Source organism: Protopterus annectens, chromosome 4.part0, assembly GCF_019279795.1.
Source record: "Protopterus annectens isolate FY-2018-M chromosome 4.part0, PAN1.0, whole genome shotgun sequence".
NCBI classification, from domain to species: Eukaryota; Metazoa; Chordata; order Ceratodontiformes; family Protopteridae; genus Protopterus; species Protopterus annectens.
In genome coordinates this window covers 1213873606-1213889565 of record NC_056733.1, presented here as the reverse complement: position 1 = coordinate 1213889565, position 15960 = coordinate 1213873606, and the positions used below count along the sequence as shown (strand labels likewise).

At 40.3% G+C, this 15960-nt stretch overlaps 1 protein-coding gene across 3 annotated transcripts in view; it reads left to right on the top strand.

Moving 5' to 3' along the window:
- LOC122799824 (serine/threonine-protein kinase 32A-like) overlaps positions 1-15960 on the top strand; it is a 1819471-nt gene that overhangs the window by 345626 nt on the left and 1457885 nt on the right. The gene's annotated exons all lie outside the window — the stretch shown is intronic.

The following is a 15960-nucleotide window of genomic DNA, read 5'->3' as shown; positions in this document are numbered from 1 at the left end:
GATTGAAATAACAATAGGGATCTCTACTGATGCCTCTGGGAAGCCTCATAAGTCAAAACATTTTAATTATTTGCACCTTGCTAGCAATGATGACTTAATACTACTTTAAGGAAAAAACATTGCCTTACATTTGCCGTCTTACTGACATTGAGAGTGGTTCATACAATGAAATTATAAAGGTAATCAGATGGAATGAACTACACTGAATCACAACAAACCACTGGATGGTTTATCTGATACAACCTGCCTTGCTTTGACCATAATTTTAGTAAAATATGTAGGAGTAAAATCTTCCTTAGAGAGTTAGTGCTGATCGTGAAAATGTATTGCAAGCTGCTAAGAAACCATGAACTGTGCAGACAGGATAGCTTGTAAATTGTATGATCTCACTTTATTTATGTTTCTTCCTCTTTCGTACAATGTTTTACAAATACTAAAGGTCTGTGTAGATGACTAGTGATTCTTTGTTCCCAAAGTATTGATGTTCTTCATGTTTCACTGTTGCAGTCATTACATTTGGGTAATCTGCTGGCAGGTTGCCCTCAGTTGGCCTGATTAACAAAGTCTTGGGTCCTGCGTCGGCTGCTGTCCCTTCTTCCATGACGTCAGGTCGTCAGGGGTATAAAACATGCAGCCGACGCCATTACATCAGTCTTTCTTCCTGTGCGGTGCCCAAAGCAGAAGCAGTTCACAGGTGCCAGTCGGCCGACTGCAGAAATTTTCATTTTCGAGTTTCAGAACCAAAGTCTTCAACTTAAAGCTAAGTACCCCATTGGGGAAACTTTTTCTTGCTCCTTACCGATGTCAGTAAAAGTTAATAATTGCATTACTTGTGGGAAGCAAATACCTCATAAAGATTTTCATTTGTACTGCATTCCTTGCCTAGGCCCTGACCATGATGTACCTTGCTGTCGGTTTTGTGCTTTATTTAATCAGCGCACTATCCGTCATCGGTACATTTTTGCCTCTAAATATTTCGGTTCTTGGTTTAATTATCCAGAAATGACATTGGTTAGCCATCCTACTACCGGAATTCCAAAAAAACGCAAAGAAAAAGGCAGAGACAGGCCATCGAGGTCCAAAACTGCTGATGATGCTTCTCCTAAGCCAGTCGCCAGTTCGCCGGTACTCAGTGAGGTGCTTTCACAGCCCCTGATACCTGCTACTTCTGATTCACAGGCCTCTACTGAGACCCATTCAGAGACCGGTATGCCGTGAGATGCTTCACCTATGCAGCCCATGGATATCTGTACCTTGGATGGGTCTGGAGCCGCTGTGCAGGCACCAGCTTCTGAGGGTGTATTCAGGCCTACAGACTTGCATATTAAACCGACTCCACCTTCAATACTAAGGCCTAAATCTCGATCTTTGTCTAAAAAACTGATGTCCAGGCCACATGTTCAGGCCCCTATGCCTAGAAAACAAATGATCATAATGGCTGAAGATGTAATTACTCTAATCAGGGGTAGTCGACCCCCTTCCCTTCTAAGAGGCCTAGGGCTGAGCTTGACTATGAATCTTCTGATCAGGGCTCTGTTTCTTCTGACTCTTCTAATGACCTGGATTTGTCCATACATGATGCAGAGGATTCCATTCCCTCTGCTTCCCCCCCGAGGACTTTTCTTTTGGGGAAACTTTACATACCTAAGGGAGCATTTCCACTGGGAAAGTCAGGAATTTTATGAATCCAAAAAGAGACTTAGGACTTTCCTTCTTCTTCCTTAGCATAGGCCTTTGGCTATTCCTCCTGTACTAGACATTGTTGATGATGTGTTTTCGAAATCCAGTATGGGCCCTGATTCCCTGCCTCTGGCTCCTAGTAAACCTGATGGATACTACAAGGTTCCTGAGTCCCACAAGTTCCTTCTCAAAAATCCTGTTGCGGACCCAGAAACCATTTCTCAGGTTCCAAGTGCATTAAGGCTTCTACTGCTAAAAATCCTACCCCTTCTGATAGAGATTCCAGGGTGCTGGATAGATGGGGTAAAAAGGTTTATACTTCTGCAACCTTGGCAATCAGGGCTTTAAACTGTCAATTTCATATGCTAAAATATCAGCAGCATGTCATGGGACTGCTTAAACAGAAAATGATGTTGATTTCTGACTGTGTGGAAAATAAAGATTTACAGGATTTATTGCATTCAGCTGAACAAGTTGGAAAACATACTTTGCAATGTGGTTTTGATTCTTTAGAGGCCTCTTGCAAGGCTGCTGTTACTGGGTCTGTGCTTAAAAGGCATGCTTGGCTTAAGGAGCAATCTCTGCCTGATCATGTTAAAGCAAAATTGTTGGATGCTCCTTTAAATCAGGACCGCCTGTTTGGCAATAAGACTGAAGAAGTTCTACAAAAGATGGAAGATAAAGCTAAATCTAGGCAAACTGTGAAAGATTTCTTACAAGTGCAACCTCCGAGATTTAGTAGGCACTGGCCTACTAAGAACTGATCCTTTCCAGCTCCTTCCAGATCCACTCAAGCCAAACCGAGACACACCAAAAGCACCAGGTTTTAGTCCCAAGGGACTCTCAGAACTAAGCAATGGGGTGCTTATACTTCCAAATCTGAAAATAACAAGACACCCCCTATGGTAACAGTCTCAATGACTTTCCTTTAAAATTACCAAGCACTTACCTTTCAGCTGCCCCTTTTGGGGGAAAGATTGCTCTTCATGCATAAAACTGGCAACTCATAACCCAGGACAAATGGGTTTTAAATATAGTGTCCCAGTAATACAGATTTCATTTCCACACGTTGCCAACTCCAAACGGGTGGTCAGACCTGCCCCTAAATCAGTGGGCAGAGGTTCAGAAACAAGTACTTTCCCTCTTAAACATGGGGGATATTCAACTTGTACCAGAAGAGGAAAACAGACAAGGTTTCTATTCCAGACTTTTCCTGGTACCCAGAAAAGACAAATCATGGCATCCAATTCTGGACCTGTCTACTCTAAACATCTTTCTGGACATTCCAAATTTCAAGATGCTGACTCATCACCAGTTACTTCCTATGCTAGGCAAGGATGCCTGGTTAGCAACTCTAGATTTGAAAGAAACTTGCCTGCATATCCCAATCGGAATCTTGCAGAAGATACCTATGCTTCAAAGCAGGCTACTTGCATTATCAGTTCTCTGCACTGCCCTTTGGCTTGTCTACTCTGCCCAGGGTATTCACAAAGTGCCTGGCTCCAGTAATTGCATTTTGCAGGCAAAGAAATATTCAAATATATTCATACCTGGACGATTGTCTAATTCAGGCAGAAAACCAGGCATACTTATAAAACATCTGGTCCTAACTTGTCTAGGGTACACAATAAACAAAAAGAAATCACAACTGGTACCCTCTCAACAGTTTACATTCCTGGGTGCAAGCTTGAATACAACTGCCCAGATGGCTTTCCTCACGCCAGAAAAGCAAATCCATTTGGTAACTTACTTCAAACAGGTGGCCACAAATACTGCAAGCCTTGGGGTTCATGGCCTTCTGCATTCTTCTAATTCCATATGCAAGACTGCATATGAGGAAACTTCAGTGGTACTTAAAAAGTTTATGGAGTCAACATTGTCACAGCCTGGAAACAATGATTCCTATCTTACCTTGCCTATGCCTAGAGTTCCTATGGTGGGCAGAGGCCTGCCACCAAAACAAGGGACTGCCATTCACACTACCCCCTGCCACCCAATCCCTAACTACAGATGCATCAGACTATGCATGGGGGGCTCATCTGGCAGAGAAGTGCATTCAGGGCAAATGGAGCCCAAATCAAATGCACCTACATATCAATCAAAAAGAATAGTTAGCTGTACAGAATGCTCTGACAGCCTTCAAGGACTACATTCATCCAGGATAACTACTGGTAAAGACGGACAACACCAAGATTATGTGGTACATAAACAAGCAGGGGGGTACACATTCCTACCCCCTCTGCAGACTAGCCATGGCATTGTGGAACACGGCTTTGAGCTACCAAGTACAACTACAAGCTCAATTCCTGCCAGGAAAGCTGAATATTCTGGCAGATGACCTAAGCAGAAATCTCATGGACCCACACGACTGGAAATTGGAACCATGGATTTTCAACATGTTGACAAGCAAATGGGGGAGCCCAGATATAGATCTATTTGCCTCCCCCCAGAACTACCAGTTGGACAAATTTTACACAAGAAATCCTCAAACCTCCTGGAAAGTGGATGCCTCTACTCTCCAAAGTTCTGCTAAAAGTCAAACAGGACAAACCAAAATTGATTTTGATTGCTCCAGACTGGCCACGCCAACACTGGTACCCACTCCTGTGCAGTGTGTCACAAATTTCTCCATGGCACCGGCCTCAGACACATTCCTTACTGTCTCAGCAGGAGAACCAAATTCTGCACCCTCAGCTCCCAACATTGAAACTTGCAGCTTGGCTACTCATTTAAATTCACCCTTAACAAACCTGTGATGGATGTAATCTTGGAGGCGAAAAGACCTAGTACTAGAAAATCTTATGCTGACAAATGGAAAAGATTCTGTGCCTGGAATCAATCTCAAGGGATGAGCACAGCAGCACCCAATTTATCTCAGATTTTGCAATACTTAAGTGAGATGCTTCACAAGGGCCTGTCTTTTTCCTCCATTAAAATCCACGCCTCAGCCATTTCAGCTCATTACAACACAGAACCTCCCCTCTTCTCTCATCCTCTGCTCAAGCAGTATCTCAGAGGGGCCAATAGCTTGAGACCACCCAGGAGAGCTCCAACCCCTGCCTGGGACCTTAACTTTGTATTGGAAAAACTCACTCTACCTCCTTTTGAGCCAGCTGCTACTGCAGACTTAAAATTTCTTTCTTGGAAAACAGCCTTCCTTTTAGCAATCACTTCAGCTAGAAGGATATCTGAATTACAGGCCCTTATGGCAGTGGAGCCTTTCATCCTCTTTCATGCAGTCAAGGTGTCACTCAGGACCAATCCATCCTTCATGCCCAAGGTGGTATCCAGTGTGGCTCTTAATCAGTCCATTCATTTGCCAACTTTCTTTCCCAATCCACAGAACAAGGGGGAGAGAATTCTGCATTCATTGGATGTGCACAGACAACTTAGATTCTACTTGGACAGGACTAAATCTCGAAAAAAAATCTGAACAACTGCTGGTGGCATTTGCTGCAGGGGCAGAGGGGAAGGCTATTTTAAAACAAACCATTTCTAAATGAATAAGCCATTGCATTCATTTCTGCTATAAGCACCATGGAAAACCTATCCCCCCAGGGGATCAGATCTCATTCCACCAGGGCTGCATCTACTTCTGCAGCCTTTCTCAGAGGCATACCTCTCAACTGTCCCTGATTTTGACTCAAATGTTAACTCTGTCCTTCTTAATCCCTCCTAAAACTGGTGACTTTTGGAGGAAAGGCGGTGAATTACACTTAATGAATAATGACAATAATTAAGAGTTATAAACTTCTTTTACTTCAGAAAATGTGTATTAATTCATATGCTCTGATTCTGTCAATGTTTCAAGTTAATAGCACTAATATTTTAAGTGTCCCTGATTTTTTCTTGACTTGTCCCTGATTCTGTTGAAATTTGTCCCCAATTGGTTGAGAGGTCTGTGTCAGAGGTGTTTCTACCAGGGATATTCTAGAAGCTGCTACCTGGAGTTCAGTTCACACTTTCACCAAGCATTATCACTTACCAATTTTCTCTAAATCTACAGCTGGCTTTGCCACTGCTGTTTTGCAGGGCCTTATAGTTGGTCCTAATACTGTATAAATCCATCCTCCCAACCATAGCTTTGGGAATCTACCCAAATGTAATGACTGCAACAGTGAAACACGAAGAACATAGTACAGTTGTGTACACTTACCATAAATGTAGATGTTCGAGTGTATTCACTGTTGCAGTCCTGGTTACCCTCCCTCCAGCCCCCTGTTTTTCTCTTACTATACCTCTACTTTCTTTTACTATGCTTAAAAGCCTTTTTGGTGTATTTGCTTTTGGTTGGAAGTATACTTTTGTGTTTTTAATTTTATTTTGCTCCCCATTTGGGGGGCACCTGACATCTGGGGCAATAAAAACTGATGTAATGGCGTCAGCTGCATGTTTTATACCCCTGACTTCATGGAAGAAGGGACAGCAACCGATGCAAGACCCAAGACTTTGTTAATCAGGCTGACTGAGGGCAACCTGCCAGCAGATTACCCAAGTGTAATGACTGCAGCAGTGAATAGACTCAAACATCTACATTTATGGTAAGTGTACACAACTGTACTTTTCTGTAGTCCATGCTGTCAAGAGCTAGAGGTGAATGGGTTAATTCATCATTTTTGGAATATTTCACAGAACTGGTACATTGATTGTTGATTGTTTATTTCCAAGAGTGTTATATACAGACACACACACAAAAGCAAACAACTCTGTGTGTGCATGTATGTATGTCTGTGATCTTGCAGTCACTGTTATGGTTGTAGCATAGAAATGAAAATGAGAAATGAAATATATCATAAAATACATGTTGGCAGAGACAGGCTATTTAAGTTCTGTGTTTGTTTTAAGCAGAAAGTGCATCTGACAGAATTGTAATTCAGGATTCCAGTGCCTTTCCCACTTCCTCCAAAATAGACTATATGCAGTGCTGAAGGTATTCAAAATGCATAGGATCACAGGATCATAGGAAGTTACTAGGCAAATGGCCCTAGGCCCTTACAAACCTGTCCAAGTTCTGCTCTTGTTTCCACGATCAGCACCTGTTGACCTTGTCCAAGGAGACACAGGTGGAACCCACAAGTTTGAAAAGAAGTTACTTACTTACCATAACATTCCATCTGTGTTGTCTATTTTCATTTATCCTTGACATACTGGTTCGGCTCTGACATTGGAACTGGCCCAGCCGCCACTACAGCTCATGCCGACCAAAAACAGTCTCACCTCCACCCACAGTTTCTATCTCCCAATTACCTCAGATCGAGTTTCAAGATAAGATGTAGAGTGATACATAAAGAAACCTCAACAGAAGCTATATCTGCTGTGCCTAAAAGATTACACTAAGACCCAAGTACATTATTTATTAATTTGTGATTTTGTAAACTCCACTGCTACATGTAGATTGTTTGTCCCGTCTTCAGTGCATCCAGAACAGTACACAGACATTCACCACCGAAAACAGTGAATGGAAACTCACCTGAAAGCATTGCGCTATGTTCCAGACCCCATTAGTGATTGGCACTTATGTATTATCGCAACCAGATTTTCGCGGTTGCGGTAATATGCTTGTTGGCCCAAAAACGGATTGTGGGAGTAAAGTTAAGGTTGAATTTGATGTTTTCTATGGATGCAACCTATTTTTTTCACAAATTCATAAGCAAAATTAACGTGGAAATGTGAATCCTGTTTGCGTACTTCAAAACTGGTTACACTGCTGTCATTCTGCTGGAAATGAAACCGAGAACACCTGGGAAATGTTTGGTTGAACTGCTGCCGTACTGCAAGAAGGATTATTCCAAAGTTGACAATATATTTTTTTCAGAGAATAAGATATCAAGAGCAGCAAATTTTGAGGGTAAATTATTGGCTTTATTTTACAAACATTTGAAAAGAATTTAAGTTAAAGAGAAGAACAAATAGATACATTACTTGTACAACAGAGGCTAAACGTAATATTACATGTGCTGTTAGGTGTAAGATAAACATGTATGGAGTATCTGACAGTACCGGATGATTTTTTTGTTTTCAGATGGATAGTAGTTATTGTTTGAATGTTTTCTGGATAGTTTGGACAGCATACTTGTGGATGTTTTGAGCAGCATATTTGTGGATGTTTTCTGGATGTTTTGGACAGCATACGTGTGGATGTTTTCTGGATGTTTTAGGGCCGCATACTTGTGGATTGTTCAGTCGCGGGTGTATCATGAGTGACATGATGTCGGGAAATGGCATAACTTCAAACAGTCATTTTTTAAACTGTACACTGTTTTTCCTGCCTAAACAATGTCTTTTCATGAAGTTAACATTGCCACTGTAATTCTGCATACATTTCTGGTTACATTCACACACCGGGAAGCAAATGGTATTATCACAAAAATCTGGTTGCGATAATACGTAAGTACCTAGTGATTATATAGCCTCTTACCTGCTTCTTGCTTTTCGTGGATCAGTGTTCTTTTATACCTTCTTCAATCTCAGTTCAATGTGATCCCCCACAAACACTCTTACTCATCTTAGCATATAGTTCTACAACCTACTATCTCTCCATCTTGGTGGCAAATGGATTTCCAAATCCTAATTCTGCGTCATTTTCATGGATGTCACAGCTGAGCTATAACCAGGATGGGATAAGGGGGTGTTTGACCAGGAGCAAGTTGCTAAGGTGGGATGATTGTCAGGTGCCATTGGTTTGGGAGTTCAGCACTGGATATTTCAGCATCATTAATGAATGCTGATACTCCATTTGTGGTCACAGCTGAAGCGATCATTGTGGGGAGATTTCACTGTACCAAGCAGCTTGGTATGTTCGTAGCAAACAGCTTGTTAAAGTTGGAGAGAGCTGAGGGCTTGTTTATGTTTAATTCTTTTTTCCGCTTCAACTTTGGTCTTGACCATCATCAGTGAGGCTGGTCACAATCAGAGCTTTGTTCTGATCTGCTCACCCATTCCGGCAATTATGTAAGCCATCATCTCATGCTGCACCCACTATGGCCATGACCACATGCCAATCTTAGCATTGATATGAGCTATTGATTACCTCTGCACTGAGCCTGAATAAGATCACAGTCCCAATGGACACTCATGCTTACTCCAGTAGTAATTATTACTGCTCTCCCAACTTTGCCATTTTGTAAGCAGGAAGCCATCCCAAATGCTGCAATAGTGACTGGCTGCTTGACTCAGGTCAACTTTCCCTGCTGCTATTATGAAGCAAAATCAAGTATTTAGATAGTGATTGACCTATACTCCCTGCATCCACTGAGACATCAGTTAGCCCTCAAGCAGTATACCTTGTAAGGCAGTGGATAACATGGCCCCTACAAACATGCATACTCAGTGGCCCATACACTGACCATTGCCTGGAGTAAGTTTGCTACTCTGGACGCATTATGACATGCTGTGAAAATGCTTGTGATATGCTTTATTAGTTTCTTTATGAACTGCATCCTGCTTTTGTAGCAGGACTTATGAATCAACACACAATACTGGCAGTACGTCATAACAATTATTTATATATATTTGACCTGATTTTCTTTGAACTAGCCCTTTACAGACCCTTTTCAGTCATAAATTCGGCCAGCAGAACAAGGACAAATACAATATATGTGGAAAATTTTGAGGGTCCTTTCAGCAAATACTTTATAGAAACTAAGAAGAGACTAGAGTCCCAAGGATAACTTGTAGCCCAGTTATTAAGAATCTCCTTGGAAGTAAGACTCCGCAGCACCTGCTGTTGAAATTATTTATATATTTTTTATTTATTTAACATTTGTTTACCAGGAAAGTCCAACTTGGAATTCCAATTTTCAGCGGAGACCCAGGGAGAAACACTCCAGACACCTGTCTTTGTAACCTGGGAGGAAACCAGAGCACCCAGAGGAAAACCCACACAAATGCAGTGAGGACATGCAGACTCCACACAAAAGACACCCCAGCTAAGAATAAAATCAGCAAACCTCTTGCTGTGAGGTGACAATGCAAACCGCTATACCACTGCACCATCAACATATATGTTTTTTTAAACTTGAGAGCTCAAAGGAATGTGTAGTAATATTTGAATACATAATATCTGAGTTCTGCACTAATACTGGTACAGTTATACCAGTTAAATATTGTTAACCATTATTAACCATTTCTTTCATACACATGACTTAAGTGTATACCACTTTCCTTATCATTCAACCCAATACCATAATCATGGGTGACTTCAACTACCTCCACTATAAACTGGGATACTTACATGACCCCAAGCTTACCAGCCCAGTGATTCCTTAACTTTGTAAACACAAGCACCTTGGACCTCATAGTCCATATACCCACTATGGGTGCAAACATGCTTCACCTAATAACCATAAATATGGTTAAATGCTGTACCCCCCTCCATAGTGTACTATCCTCTCTGGTGAGGTCAAACCACAAGCTTTCTCCTTCAGAATAAAAATCAGTTCTATGACCCCAGCTAACCCTGTTATATTTGGGAAGTATTCTAAGGCAAACTTCCTATTACTAAGTGGTAACCATACCTTTCAACCTTACCAAATTCCTTGGTATTTACTGGTTTTGTGGCAAAATAATGGGGTGCCACTAATTCCTGAGTGGCCTGTTCAATTCACAATTTTTTTATTTTTATTTGCAAATTTAAGTTATGGCTGATGTCATCACGCATTGCCAGCAAATCTCGCAACGTCATCAATGTGCAGGAGAGTGCCTGACTGCCTGTTGGACTCAGAACCATGGATGGTGGTTTGTATGGGTCACTAATTTAGACTACAGAGTAGGTGAGTATTATCTGACGTGAGAAACTGGAAGATTTTTAGAGGCGGTATGACATCATGTGCCTCATCCTTAGGAATTTGCGGTACAGTGCAGTGTTTCTGTGCTAATCATTTAATTGTTTCTCTTTGCAGACTCTGATTTATTGGAATGTGTAATTGCTGATGTAGTTTGCACTTTATTATTTGTCTACTTTACAGACACCTTCGCTTTGTAGGTTGTAACTTTTTTGTATTATAGTCTTGAATGGATCAGTTTGTTAGTGAGTGTAAGGGGAACTTGAAAATGCGGTTGTAGTTTGACCTTATATTAGTGTTTGTGTTTTTCTGTGGTGCAGTAAACTGTGACCCATTGTCAATGCTCCCAGCAGTCAGATAAGTAGAGCAGCTTAAAGTTGCTTAAGGACCAACAAGCTCTGTCGGTTATTCTTAGTGTTTGGTAATCTGGTTAGAAGAATGTTTTCAGCCACTGCTGGCAAGAAACAAAGTACAGAGGCACATACATAACATAATGTTTTAGGATATATTCCTTTGGTCTACAAACTGACCAGACTGTAGAACTGAGACATGGTCCTGGAAAGTCTGAAAGGGGGAGGAAAAACAAACTTTATTTTCAGATTTTGAATAGAAAAATCAACTTTTTCTGTGCCAGATAAACTCTGAAATCCATGAGGTTTGTTTTTGCAAGTTTCATTTCAGACTTTTTGAGAAAAATGTAGTGTATTGTCATCCAAGCTGCCTCATAAACTTTTACAGTAATTTGACATCTCACAGGAATGTAGTTTTGTTTGTAGGAAGAGCAGTTTAAATATGTACATTGCTTTGAAATTTTTTGTTATACTTCTCCCTCTTCACTACTTCTTTAACTAGCAGAGATATTAAAAATGTGGATTTCATAGTGTGTAGTTTTTTTGTGCTATGTTGTCCAGCTTCACGTTTAACAAAGACTTGAGAAGCTGAGATTCTAGCAAGAGGTTCTCTGGTTTGATACTCTGCTGGGGGGCCTTTGGTGTGGGTCTGCACATCCTCCCTGCATTCATGTGGGTTTACTCTGGGTGCTTCAGTTTCCTCCCACTTTCCAAAGAAATGCATCTGGAGCATTTCTCCTCTCGCATCTGCTGAAAATGGGCTCTGTCCCAGTCGGACTTTCCTGGTACAAATGTTAAACAAATAAATAAATAGTCCTGGTGCCTGAGATGTAGCTTGTAATTTCCTTGACATTTGCCCATATTTTTGCAGTTTAGATGTTGCTTGTAGATGTGTGTATATAGTGTATACATTATGCATTGGTGTTTTTCTGATTTGCCTAAAGGAAACCTTCCCTTTATAATCCATCTTTCCTAAATGTTAGTAATGATGGTAATCTTGAATGTGGTTATATCAAAATAGTGTTGGCTAGAAAATCAGCAAAATACCATTTTATAAAAACAATTTCAGTCCTCAGTCCACATAGTGACAACCGGCGAGCCTTTCATTTCGTAGAAGAGGGTACCTTTTGCTCATTCTTCCGAAAAAATGATGGATGATGGAGGAGGAAGAGTAATTTTCTGTAAAAAAAAAAAAAAAAAAAATAGTAGTTTGCACATTTTTAATTGATTGGGTTGACAAGGCTACATTTTTATTTTTTATATTGTGCCTTCATAAACATACATACTTCTGTATTGTGAAGCTTGCTCATGGAGAAAACTCAAGCCAGAGAGCTCCTTGACAGTCTTCAGAACTTATACAAGCCTGGCTGTGTCTTAAACATACCTTGCCCATGTTATAATTTACTAAGTTAGCATTGCTTTGCCCTTTACAGCTTCCAGGTTTATGAAAGGCTTTGCCATCTCTGTTTATCAGGAAGTAGGGATATGGTTACTTTATGAAGTGCTACTGGAACAGTCCTTGGGACAGAGCCAAGTGGCAGTGCCATGAGGACAGCAGTTTAGACAGATTTTGTACAAACTCTGCACTGCACATGTTCTTGTCGTTCATACCATTTACTTACTGGACTTGATAAGTTGTTACCAAGTTGGCTAGTATGTAGGTCTATTGAGTAAACAAGCCTCTGTTGATGTTTGGGAATTGTGAATGGTATATCATTACTTGTTAAATTATGATAATTTCTTTGCTAACTGATTTTATGCATATTGATAACATGTAATACCCAGTGTGGATTTGTTCAGACTGTAGTATCCTCTTATTGGAAGTTATTGACTGTATTTCACTTGGATTGCTCCAAGTAACACTGATGATTATGTCTTCAGAGTGTCTAAATTACACTTGTGCAAAGATAATACATTTTAGCTATGAAGAGACATTGAGGGGCATAATTTCATAATATGGAAATGAGCCTGCATCAACACTTGCATCTCCTATGCATGATGGCACGTAATCTGTTTGTGGAAGTTGGTAAATAGTGCTGTAGGAGCAGGGAGACATTTTATCTAGTCTTTATCAACTGGATGGGATGGTTTAAGGACCATTTTCAGCTGTGACCTAAGCCAGACATGAAAAGTTCCTATCTGAACAGTACACATACACACATGATTGTGTATACTGTATATGTATATATGTATATGCATATTTTGCTGTATATATATAAAGTGTGTATGGGTGTTTACACACACAATATCTCTCTGATGCCTCTCATTTTGCCTATTCTTCAATTTGCGTTTGAATGTTGGCATCCCACAATTCCACTGTGTGGAAGGGGTTACATAATTATGCCTGCAAATTTTATGTTAATCTATGTCCAGATTTTTGGCCAGTTGTGACTACTTTTCATGGACCTTTGTCCAGATGATTGATGTTTAAGGATGAGAGGTATGGTGATAACCTGTAAAAATTTCAAGCCCCCAAAAACCGTGGAAATTGCTCTCAGAAACCCTGTACGATCATGTCAATAAATGTATAGAGACAGCTGTGCCTATCAGAAATTAGCCTATAACTAACAAAAAACAAACCTCACTAGGGGAATCCAAATATATACATGCTGTACAACAAAAGAAAAAAGTAATAGCCAAGATTAGGAAATGCTACACAAAGCATTAAAAACACTATCAGCAATCTAAACAATTACGAGAACAAATTGTCTACTAAAGCCAAATTTGAGGTAAAGATAGCCTTCCCCAGATAAAAGACAACCCCAAGCCTTTCTTTAGTTATATCCAAAACTTCAAAGGCAGCACACAGCAGTGTGGAGAACTCATTTTAAATGTTGCCACGTACACATTACCACAAGATATAGCAAATCTGCTGGCTGACAAATTCAGCTGCCATTTTACCCCCCACCCGTTGCAACTTCCAGACATCCCTCTTGGAAATATCATCAAATAACCCCCCCCCAGCTATCACTATGGAGCAGGTCATAGGTGAGCTCTCTAAGACCAAACACAGTACATCGATGGGCCCCAATAACATCCCAGAATGCCTTCTAAATAGACTGAAAACATGACCTGTCATGACCATTGAAATCACTGTTTAACAACAGCATCCAGACAGACTTTGTACCATGTAAATGGAGAAATACAGTGGTTATCCCTTTACACAAGGGCAGACCATTAAAAGACTCCAGGAACTACAGATCCATGAGTCTGAATAGTCTCATATGCAAAGCCATGGAAAGAATTATCATTGAAGTGATAAGCAGTGACAAAGGAAACATTCAAACACTGGATCCAACCCAGTTTGGTTTCATTGTGGTCAGATCATAGCTACTCAGCCTGGTGACTTCTTTGAGTAGGTGACCAAGGCAATGGATGAGGGCAAAATGGGACATGCTGCCTACCTTGGCTAAGGCATTTGATACAATACCCCACTCAGTAATGCAGACAAACTCATGGATATAGGCATAAACACATATGCTACATGCTGGATAGCCAGCTGGCTCTCAGATAGGACCCAGGAAACTATGATGGGGAGACCACCTCCACAAAGAGGTCGGTCAGTAGTGGAGTCCCTCAGGGAATCGTGCTGGGTCCACTCCCTTTTGGCATGTATTTCTTGGAAGTCAAGACCAATGTCAAGAACCTCTAGCTGACCAAGTTTGAAGATGATTGCAAACTAGGAGCAGTCATAGAATCCTCCCAAGATACTAATATCCCTAGGAAGGACAAACACAGACAAATGACTGGTGCTAAAGCCTCGGCTTAAAACTCAATGCCAAGAAATGTATAATAGTACCATTTGAGAAGTCAGCTACCCTAGGAAATTACCTCATCCATAGCACACCCATAAAAGTAGAACCAGTTGTCAGGGGATTTGGGTACACATTGTAATGGGAATAGAAAAAAACATTAAAGTGAATTTAAGTTCTTTTTTTATATTCTGTAAGAAGAAATGTTACATTCCTTTCCTGTTATTGTAAGAGACAGCAAAACAACTGGCATGTTTCTTCTCTGTCCTATGCAAATTATATAGCTGTGTCACCAAACTAATTAACTCATTACATCCAACTGATGCCTCCAGGTGCATCTGCAGTTAATGCCTACTGATGCCTCTGGGCGTTAAATATTGCTTGTTCATATTTGCATCAGTAATTCCAAAACCATGGTATATACAAGGTTTTAAAAGATTTCATCTTAAAGCTTACACAATAGAAAACTCATCTGCATTAATATTTGACTTCTGTCTAGAGCAGGTAGATATTAACTGTTATTTTTATGATATTAATTTATATAGATGAAAACCAAGCAACACAGACAGAACTCCTTATCCTTCTATGAAAGCTCTCGTTAGGTGAATAAAATGATGCTGACAGTATGTGTGTAACTTGAGTGGTTGCTGAGATGTTGTAAATTGTTTACAAAATATTACAAATGTAATAGTTACTGTGTTTACTGTGACTTATAAAATTCAGTTTAAGACCTAGAATTTAAAGAATAGTACCACTATAAAATAGTTTATTCTGAAGAGTTTGTACTTCTTTGATAATCCCTATAGTTCCAGAGATACGAACATTTGTTTGAAATGAGAGGGCATAATTTAGGATTCCAAGATGGTCGCCGGCTAGACTGCTCCCTATTCACTGAGCTCCTCACTGCTATGTAATTACCAGCAATTTTTAATAACTTTTAAGCGTAATTTCTCCACAGTTTTTTCTACAAAAAGTATCTCTGATACAATTTCTTCACTCTGAGATTATTCATTTTGGGAAAAAGTGCAACTTTTATATTAATTTATTTCAGAGTACTTTTGGCCTCAACAGTCTCTGGACACATGTACTCTAGAAGCTCTTCTCTGTGTCAGAATTCCTGTTTTCACACCTCTATCCTGGGCATGGCTGGCAACTCTGACTTCATGGAGACGCAGACAACCAAGGCCAAATTCTCCTCTATGCTTTCTCCAGAAAAAGACACTGGCTCTAAAAGATTAAGAACCACCAAACAAACTACTGAGAACATTAAAGTAAGTGCTAAAGATAAAAGTGACTCCAATTTTCATTTAGAAGATTTGAAGATGGCACTACAGCCCATTCAAAGTGCTATACAGAGTTTTTCTGAACAATTCACTGATTTTGGTAAAACTCTAA